Source organism: Pristis pectinata, chromosome 31 (assembly GCF_009764475.1).
Source record: "Pristis pectinata isolate sPriPec2 chromosome 31, sPriPec2.1.pri, whole genome shotgun sequence".
NCBI lineage: Eukaryota > Metazoa > Chordata > Chondrichthyes > Rhinopristiformes > Pristidae > Pristis > Pristis pectinata.
Genome location: NC_067435.1, coordinates 21889022 through 21899495, shown reverse-complemented (window position 1 = coordinate 21899495; position 10474 = coordinate 21889022). Strand labels below are relative to the sequence as shown.

General features: G+C 50.1%; 3 non-coding genes across 3 annotated transcripts; all 3 read left to right on the top strand.

The window, feature by feature from the left end:
* Positions 1 to 7110: 7110 nt before the first annotated feature.
* Positions 7111 to 7200, top strand: trnas-aga (transfer RNA serine (anticodon AGA)). The gene has a single exon. It is a non-coding gene; the product is annotated as a tRNA-Ser (tRNA).
* Positions 7201 to 7409: 209 nt separating this feature from the next.
* trnan-auu (transfer RNA asparagine (anticodon AUU)) lies at positions 7410 to 7483 on the top strand. Its single transcript has one exon. It is a non-coding gene; the product is annotated as a tRNA-Asn (tRNA).
* A 1766-nt stretch (positions 7484 to 9249) lies between these two features.
* On the top strand, positions 9250 to 9321 carry trnam-cau (transfer RNA methionine (anticodon CAU)). The gene has a single exon. It is a non-coding gene; the product is annotated as a tRNA-Met (tRNA).
* The last annotated feature ends 1153 nt before the right edge of the window (positions 9322 to 10474 follow it).

Genomic DNA, 10474 nt, shown 5'->3' with positions numbered 1-10474 from the left:
CCCTCTCTGGATCCTTCGAAGGAGACAGGAACTAGTTTCCACCGCTCGACGCAGCAACAAAGTGGAGCTGTCACCGGGACCTGTCAAACTCCTGCATTGGCTTCGGGTCTGGTCAGTAATTCCTCTGCTTTCTTTTCTTTTCCTTCCAGTTAACCTGGTGGCGATCGCGATACCGTCTCGGGGAAAGACCTGGTGGGAACGGCAGCGTCTCGGACCCCCTGCTGACGTGACTGTTGGGATTTATTTTCCGCGGTCATTCCTCCTCATCACCCCCGTGTGCAGTCTCGGTATGTGGCTGGTGTCTGCAAGCACCGCGGTCTCTGTCTGGCTGACAGTCGCTTTCACCTTCGATCGATTTGTCGCTATTTGTTGTGAGAAGCTGAAAGCAAAATATTGTATCGAGAGAACGGCGGTTGTGGTTGTGCTGGGTTGTTCGGAGGCTGTCCCAAGGTACTTCACATACGGGTCTGAAGAAGTAATTGTTAATGTCCCTGGAACTGTATTCTTAAACTGAGCTTCAGTACATTCCCCGCGTGGGCACAATTTAGTTGTTAAGCTGCATTTTAACCCCTTGTGTCCCGTTCCTTCTGGTTTTGCTGCTCAATGTTCTGACGGTCAGACGGATTTTAGTGGCCAGTGGAGTCCGCAGGAGGCTCCAGGGCCGCTGCAATGGAGAGAATGACAAGGACCCGGAGATGGAGAACCGAAGCAAATCTATCATTTTACTCTTCAGCATAACTAACAGTTTCATATTGTTGTGGGTAACGCAGGTGGGATTTTATATCTGTCATCGATTTTCAAAGATTCACAGTTACTCTTTCACTGCTCCCCGCTATATCACAGAATTCACATCAGGAATGCTGCAGGTTCTCAGCACATGCACCAACGCGCGTACTAACGCCGTGACTCAGAGCAAATTCCGACAGGAGCTGAAGAACGCGGTGAAATACCTGCTGAATGGGATTGTGAAAATCATTGAACGTTAGAAATAAATGGTCTGAAACATTACAATTAGATCTGCCCACCTGCTCCCTACCGGACACCCCCAGCTTGTGGGAAGTTTAATTCGTGTTATGAACGGAGTTCTGAAACAACAGCCACAGCTGATTCTGTCCGCATCCCGGTCTCACCATCCCAGAGATCCCCCCTTTGTCCCACACCCCCCTTCCCCAGTCGCCTTTCAGCTTGATCCGAAATTGTATCCCTGTTCCCCGGTTCTGACAACGTATTTTCGACCTGGAGCGTTAACCCGCTTCTCTTTCTGCAAGTATTGTCTGATCTGTTGCGCGCTGGCAGTATTTTACTCGGCTCTCTCTCTGCCCTCCTGCTCCCGTCAAGACTCGCTCCTTTTCTTCACGATCTTTTTCTTTTCTGTCTCTCCCTCTTTCTTTCTCACTCCCTCCCCCGTCTCTCTATAATGCCCGATGCCTTCTCTTTCTCCCTCGAATTAACTTCTGTTTGCAAAATTTAACTGTTTTATAAATGGCGGTAAACAACCGTTTCCTCTCCCTGAACCTTCCTCAGTTCCAGAGACAACAAAGTTACCTCCGCTTCTCCATGTTTTTCCCTCACAGCTGAAATATACCAGTGCTGCCAATATCTTCATAAATCGCTCTCATTCGTCACTGCAATCTGAGCTCTTGTGTGACAGGATCATGGTCATGGAGTCACGGAGCACAGAAACTGACCATTCAACACACAGGGTCTACACAACAATCACCGGTTTACACTGATCTCATTTTATTCTCACAACATTCCCATCAACTCCTCCACTCACTTGCACACGAGGAGCATTTCAAAGGGCCAGTTAACCTCCCGACTACATGTTCAAGTCTACTTTGGAAATTCCCTCCTGCGCAATGGTCCTGGTTGCTCTTGAAAGTCGATTGACTATTTGCGGACGACATGGACGTGATGAGTCAAATGGTCTCGTTGCTGAGCTGCAAAACAAAAACAAATTATGCAGGAAACACTGAGACCCTGTGGGAAGAGGAACAGAGTTTCAGGTCAAACACCCTTCGTCATAACTGAAAAGGGAACAGAAGATGCCTGCAAGATGCAGGAAGGGATTTTGACCTGCTTTCTCTTCCCACAGATGTGGCCTCATCCGCGCAGTATTTCAGCGTTTCCTGTGACTGTTTTATTTTTCTGCAATACGAGTTTATTTTTAATTTTCACTTCTCATCAGTTCTAAAAATCACCTGTCGACTTCTGACACGAACCCGTGGGTCCAGAGAGTGTGAGGAGCAATGAGATCACCTCTCATTCACTGAACTCCAGAGAGTGCCGACTCACCGTGGCACCATGACAGGCTCTGAAGCGCAGCAAGGAAGGGTGAAAGCAGAACCACAATAGTGATAGTAGACTAGGTAGTTCGGGGCAGACAGGAGATCCTGTGGCCGCAAAATGTACTATAGGATGGTGTGATGCCTCCCTGGTGCCAGGGTGGAGGGTGCCTCTGAGCGGTTGCAGAACATTCTCAATAGTGAGGGTGAGCACCCACAAGTTACTGCACACAATGGGATTAATGACACATGCAGAAAAAGGGATGAGGTCCTGCAAAGTGAATATCGGGAGTCAGGAAACAGGATAAAAAGGAGGACCTTAAGGGTAGTGATACCTGTACTACTCGTCGTGCCACGGTGATTGAGGGTAAGAACAGAGCGATATGGCAGACAAATTCGCGGCTGAAGAGTTAATGCAGGGGGAGGGATTCAGATTTTTGGACCACTGGGATATCTGTGGGACAGAAGCGACCTGTACACGCGGGAACTGTTCCAGAGTCCAAAGATTTTTGGAAGATCACCAACAATTATTCACTGTTTACAACATGACTTGCTCCGGTACAACTCAGAGTGAGTCTACAGTTGAAAAGAATGCAGCCTTGGACACAGCGCGGCATCAACAAGTGTTGATAAAACTGAAGTTTACGGGAACCAAAGGGAAGACACTGCAAGGGTCACAGTTACCTCCCGCACAGTGGAAAACTGTTGTAGCTGTCAGCTGCCAATCATCCCAGCCCCAGGACATCACTGCAGGATTTCTCCCCCAGGCTCAGCCACATGCAGCTGTTTCATCAACGACTTTCCTTCCATCACAAGTGGGGATGATCGCTGACGATTTAGTGAAGCATGAAATGAAGCATCCCATTGCGGCGTGCACCAAGACATCCGGGGATGGATTAACCAATCACAGGTAACGTTCCGGCAACAGAAGTTCCAGGAAATGACCGGCGCCGAGAGGAGAGGGTCCAACCATCCAACATCGGCATTCCTTTTTTTACCGTCACTGAGTCCCCGAACATCAAAACCCCGAGAGTTACCATTGACCAGAAACTAAACTGGGCGAGCGACAGAAACATCATGACTATCGTGAGATCGGAGTGTTCTCGAATATTATTAGAAATCTCTCCTCTTGGAGACTTGCGGGGAGTGTGACTTAATTTTGGGGTAAACTGTGTATCATTGAAAGGGTAGAGTTTTGATTGATTCACAGCTGATGTGAGTTACAAGAAACTCCATTCACGGCTCATCAGCTGTTGCAGGTGTCGACTCTCAGCTGAATAATTCCTCTGCGTTGTGCAAATGCAGTCTGTTGGAGGATGGGGATATCAGGTGGATGGAACAGGAACCGATGTCCCCAACCAGGAATTTATCCGGCATGGTTCCGGAGGACTGGAGGGTCGCAAATGCAGTTCCGCTGTATAAGAAAGGAGGGAGGCAGCATAAAGGAAATTACAGACCTATTAGTCTGACGTCAGTAGTGGGAAAGTTATTGGAATTGATCCTCAAGGATGGGGTTACGGAATACTTAGAGGTGCAAGGCAAGGTAGGTCCTGGCCAACATGGTTTTGTGAAGGGAAGATCCTGACTGACCAACCTATTGGAGTTTTTTGAAGAAGTCACAGGTAGGGTGGATATGGGAGAGGTGGTAGGTGTTGTGTATTTAGACTTTCAAAAGGCCTTCGACAAGGTGCCTCATAAGAGACTGATTAATAAGATGAGAGGTCATGGAATTACAGGTAGAATAACAGAATGGGTGGAGCATTAGCTGGTTGGCAGGAAGCAAAAGGGTGGAAATAAAAGGATCTTATTCTGGTTGGCTACCAGTTACAAGTGTTCCGCAGGGGTCGGTGTTGGGGCCGCTCCTTTTTACCTTGTACATTAACGATTTGGATGATGGAGTAAACGGTTTTGTGGCTAAGTTTGCGGATGACTCCAAGATAGGTGGAGGAGTAGGGAGTATTGAGGAGACAGGAAGTTTGCAGAGAAATTTAGATAGTTTAGGAGAATGGGCAAGGAAATGGCAGATGAGATTCAATGTTGAGAAATGTGCAGTTATACACTTTGGAAACAGAAATAAACGGGCATATCATTATCTAGAAGGAGAGAAAATTCAAAGTACAGAAGTACAAAGGGACTTGGTGGTCCTCGTGCAAGATACCTTAAAGGTTAACCACCAGGTTGGATCGGTGGTAAGGAAAGGGAATGCTATGTTGGCATTCATTTCGAGAGGTATAGTGTATAAAAGTAAGGAAGTGTTGATGAGGCTCTACAGGGCACTAGTGAGGCCTCATTTGGAATACTGTGCGCCGTTTTGGGCCCCATATCTTAGGAAGTATGTGCTGATGTTGGAGAGGGAAAAGAGGAGATTTACGAGGATGATTCCCGGAATGAAGGGGCTTACGTATGATGAGCGTTTGCCAGCTCTTGGACTGTACTCACTGGAGTACAGAAGAATGAGAGGGGAGCTCATAGCGACATTTAAAATGTTGAAAGGAATGGACAGAGTAGATGTGACTAGGCTGTTATCCTTGGTGGGTGAGTCCAGGACCAAAGGGCACAATCTTAGAATTAGAGGGTACAGTTTCAAAACAGAGATGGGAAGAAATTTCTTTAGCCAAAGGGTGGTTAAATTGTGGCATTTCTTGCCGCAGTGGAGGCCAGATCATTGGGGGCGTTCAAGGAAGAGATAGATAGGTATCTAAATAGTCGGGGTATCAAGGGATATGGGGATAAGGCCGGAAATTGGGATTAGAATAGTTTTTTTTCTTCCTCCCTCTCCATTTCTCATTTCTAATTTTCCCTCTTCCTTGGAGCAGACTCGATGGGCCGAATGGCCTGCTTCTGCTCCCTTGTCTTGTGATCTTGTGAACTGTCACGGCGGACACATTTAAATTGAGGACATTTGAAGCTGCAAAACATGAGACTCGCCGCGTCAGCACCAGTAAAAATTCACACAACATTTTTCAAAAATTGAGGTTGGTAATGAGTGTGAGAGATTATTTCGTCACTCCTTTAAAGCAGATCACGGATTTCATTCTCCTCCCTCGTCTTTTCCAGGTCAATCAATGAACGCATCAACGCATTTTCCAGCTCTCACTCTCTCTCTATTCCAGATGCCTACAGGAAACTGTATGCCAGCAGATGCCAGACATGTCCCAGATGATGTGCTCACACTGAGTGACGTCCGTCTATTCACCACTCACTCGAGAGTGTTTACCCTGTGTAATCTCTCTCCTCACACCCCCTCCATTCCCGACAGAGACTCGGTCCCCTTCTTCTGCACAGACCGATGTCATGTCTTCATTCAGTGTCTCAGTCACTCTCCATGTTCCACAGGAATATTCCCGTTTGTACCCTGAGCGTGCGCACTGGACGTTGGAATTCCCTCGTTTGTGTCAGGCCATGTTCCCTGTTCCCTCGGTGTTCAGCCTCCCATCGTTTTCCGATAATTCACCTCCAGTCCAGGTACTTCTGTTCCAGTCCCATCGCCAACGGGAGCGGCTTCTCTCTGTCTACTCTTCCTGTGTCATTTGTCACTTCACGTACCCCAATTACGTCACGTCGCAATCTCTGCTGTTCCAAAGGGAACAACCATTATAACGGAAGAAACATCCTGGTGAATCTCCTCTGCACCCTCTCTCGCGAAATCTGGCCCTTCCTACAGTGTGGCGAACAGAACTCCACACAGCCCTCCAGTTTGGGCCGGCTCAAACTCTAACATATTTGGAACAAAGCCACCTTGCTGTTAAATTCCATGCACCGCCTCATGAAGGAACTACCCGTTTGGATGCGTCACACCCTTATCTGCATTTGCTGTCACGTTAAGGGTCTCTGTACTTGAAAACCAAGGCTTCTCCACCCCCTTAATTCTCATTAAAATACACCTGTGCATTTCAGGGGAGAATTTAATGTACTGATGTCAGCCTCGCCCCAGTCCGTCCGCCCTTGTATATCCAGCGGCGGGCCCAGAAATACTGCGGTTGCTGGAAATTGTATATGACAGCAAAACATGCTCTATAACTCAGCAGGCCACGCAGCGCCCTTGGACAGAAGACAGGTCAATACCCTCGGACAGCGGACGGAACATCAGCTCAGCCCCGCCAACCGATCTCAGTCTCTCCCACCTGCTGACTGTCGGGTTCTGGGGGAAGAAAACCCGCCTTCCTTATCCGTTCTGGACTGTATGTGACTCCAGCCCACACCAAATGGGGTTACCTGGTGACTGCCCTCTCAAGCGGCTCGGCAAGACCGTCGGGTGGATCAGAAAGGAGGAGGAGAGTGAAACGGGCCCGGCCGCCCAGCCCAGGCCACCCTGCAATCCCCCCCCCCCATCGCCATCGCTGTCTGGGCGCCGGGTCAGGATCCTGGAGCCCCGTCACTGAGAACCCAGTGGGAGCTCCCTCACCAGATGGAGCGCAGCGGCCCAGAGAGGCGGCCCGGCACCACCTTCTCCAGGGCAGCTGGGAAACGGCAATAACCGCTGTCCCTGCTGCTGATGCCCACAGTCAGAGACTGAGAGCAAGATGGGAGGTCTGGGGGTGTGATGGCGGGTGAGGAAACCCTGTCCCGCTCTGAGTGAGACTCGCTCCGTCCAACTGCCCGCCGGAGTTCAGGGTGAAAGTTCATCGACCTGAAACGTTAACTCTGTTTCTCCCTCCACAGACGCTGCCTGACTTGGTGAGTGATTCCAGAAGTTTCTATTTATTGTTCAGGATCAGTCCTGTTTCTCTGACTCCGGGATTGGTGCTGTGCCCGTCTGTCCCGGGATCCACTGATCGCATTCGAAGGCCGATGTCCTTCTGTCTGCCCAGCTGGAGGGAGCGCGGTAGTCGTGGCCGAGTGGTTAAGGCGATGGGCTAGAAATCCATTGGGGTTTCCCTGCGCAGGTTCGAATGTTCGAATCCTGCCGACTATGTGTTTCCAGAATTTTCTGTATTATATTGTCCGTGACCCCCGGATCCCAATCGTTGATGCAGATTGTGAGAAGTCCCTCGTCGCCGCGCCCCACCCGGGAATGAATCATTCCACAACATACACGAAATGGTCCGGAGAGAGGTAAACCGTCGGCGTTTCAGGCTGGGACCTTTCACCAGGACTGGCATTCATCCCCGTTTCCTTCAGGGTGTCTCTGTGGCACAATCGGTCAGCGCGTTCGGCTATTAACCGAAAGGTTGGTGGTTCGAGCCCACCCAGGGACGCTGGCGATCCGGCAGCTTTTGCTGTGCGTGGCATTGTCAGCTGGGTCACACTGCGCTGTTCGGAGACGGGCGCTCCCTGCTGCTGCCTCACTGGGCTCAGTGGGAGCCCTCCCTGTGGCGTTTCACGTCCGGGAGCTCCTGTGTTCCGCTTCCCTTTCACCGGGATGTGTGTGCTCCCTCCGGCGATGTCCTTGGAACTAACGGACTTGCCGGGACTACCGTCGTGTTTTGATTTAATTTTGGTTTTTCGATCATTCAGTTGGAATCTAAATGGTTTCGGCCCACGGGGTCTGGGGAGAGAACGGGACAGGGGTTTGATTCAACCATGATCGCACTGACTGGTGAAGGGCCGAATGGCCGGTGGCAGCCCTACTCGCTATGATCCAATGTCTACGTCTTTTGCTCAACTGGTGAGACATAACAAGCAGCGGCCTTTTGAAATTACGGAGTGACCGTGGGGATGCAGCTCAATGGGGGCACGCATCCTTTGCATGTATGAGGTCCCGAGTTCAATCCCCAGCATCTACACGCTGGTGACTATAAATTTTGAACAATTCCCGGTGCACGACCCTGGAGAGACGTCCGACTGACCTCAGAACCGACCCGGACAGTAAAATCCAAACCAGATGTGGGGTCGAGCCACAGAGAGCTGGGAAAGTGACATCTGACATGGATAACTCACCTCTAATATGTCCATCGCCAACTGCCAGAGATGCGCCACTTAATCTTACCTTGTCCAATACCAGAGAACATGCACTTAAGGTGAGAGAGGTAAGTTCAAAGTAGATGTGCGGGGCATTTTTTTACACAGTGTTGTGGGTGCGTGGAATGCGCTGCCTGGGGTGGTGTTGGAGGCAAATATGAAAGGGGCGTTCAACAGGCTCTTAGACAGGCCCATGGATGTGCAGGAAATGGAAGGATGTTGACATTGTGCAGGCAGAAGGGATTAGTTTAGTTGGGCATTTGGCTACTAATTTAAATAGTTCGGCTCATCATTGTGGGCCGAAGGGCCTGTTCCTGCGCTGTACGGTTCCATGTTCTATGTTGGAGGAACTCAGCAGGTTAAGCTTCACCTGTGAGAGGAGTGGAATTGTCCACGTTTCGGGTCGACAACCTGCATCAGGAGGGTCATAAAGAGACAAAGTGAGCTGCCGGCCCTTCAACACTGAAAGAAATCTGACATTTATTCAGTAACAGTGACAGGTTTGGGAAGTTAATGAAACCTTGGGATTGGACAAAATGAGCCAGCACCAGGTGCGGGTGAAGCCTTTGCGTGGTTTCCCGCGGGGTGACTAAAGTATCCCCGGGTCATCCCCCACTGCAGCACAGACAGTGCCCTCTGTTCTGTACATTCACATTTGACCCAGAGAAGGCGGAAGAGGCACGGAGGAAGAGAAACAGAATGTCCGACAGCAGGGCCGCAGTAACAGGGTCAATTAAATAATGTCAAACACGGTTATTGCTGAAATGTTGGGAACGCGGGGATCCGACCGGGACAGAGTACAGATAGCACAGGGATGGTAACGGGATGGGACAGGGAGTAAGGAACAAAGGGAGAGGGAGAGAGAGAGAAGGGAGAGGGAGAGAGAGGAAGGGAGAGAGAGAGTAGAGAGGGAGGGAGAGGGGGAGAGAGAGATTATGGGAAGAGATAAAGTGGTAAGTGAGGGGGAAGTAAAGAGAAGCCAACAAAAGAAACAGTAGAAGTCGGAAAGGAACACGGCAAAAATGAAGAGGGAATACAGAAAGTTGCACTTTGTTTATCCCACAGCAGAGTGGCGCAGCGGAAGCGTGCTGGGCCCATAACCCAGAGGTCGATGGATCGAAACCATCCTCTGCTATTCTGCAGCTGAACATTTCACAACAGGACGCTGTTAGGTCACACATCCCCACAATGTACATTTTACTTCACTTAGAATGAAAATCTCGCGTTTCAATATTAAAGTTCCTTTCATTCTATAATTTTATGTGGACAGGTCCGGAGAGGAGAACGACCTATTGTGCTCAGCTGCAGTCCAATACACATTGCAGTCTGCAGTGAAAGGCTGAGCTCTGCCGTAGAACAGAAAATGCTGGAAACATTCAGCAGGTCAGGCGGAAATCGAAAGCGAGTTAACGTTTCAGATGGGGACCCGTTAGTGGAACCGGGACAGAGAGAGAACAAGTGAATGTTCAGCAGCGGAGAAGGTGGGGAGTGGGCAGTGGGGGGAACAAGGGGAACATCTCCGACAGGGTGAGACCAAACGCATCACGTGACGGGCTGTGTTACACACGGGACAGGCCGGCTTTACCCCTGGAAAGGGAAAACATGGAGCCACAATGACAGACGGGTGACGGGCCGAAATGTCCAGTTCCGGGACAGGGGGAAGAGGTTTGGAGACAGTCTGAGGAAAGGTTTTTCTCCAAAGAGTGGTTGGTGTTTCGAACGCACGACCTGAGGGGGCGGCGGAGGCAGGAAATCTCACAACATCGATGAAGTGTCCAGAGGAACATTTAAATCGCTAAGGCGGAGGCGTTTGTGGGACAAGGGCTGGACAACGGGTTTAACACAGTCGGAAATGTTATGGTCGGTACGAACATGCTGGGCCAAAGGGCCTGAGACCCTGTATTACACCTGTTAGTGCAGAAGCACCGGGTGTAGTCCGTGTGGGATCGGAGGGCGAGTGAGGGGAGAGATTGTACAGGGTAAACATAGACAGCGAGCGGGGGGTGAACAGACTGACGTCACTCAGTGTGAACACATCATCTGGGACGTTGGGATCATAGAGCACAAAACAGTTCATCACAGGAACAGGCCCTTCGGCCCACCACGTCTGTGCCGAACTCGATGCCGAATTAGACGAAACTCTTCTGCCTGTACTTGATCCATATCCCTCCGCTCCCTGCAGATTCACGTGTCTATCTAACAGCCTCTTAAACGTTACTGTCGTGTCCGCTTTCACCTCTACACTTGGCAGCCCGTTCCAGGCACCGACCGCTCTCTGTAACACGCTT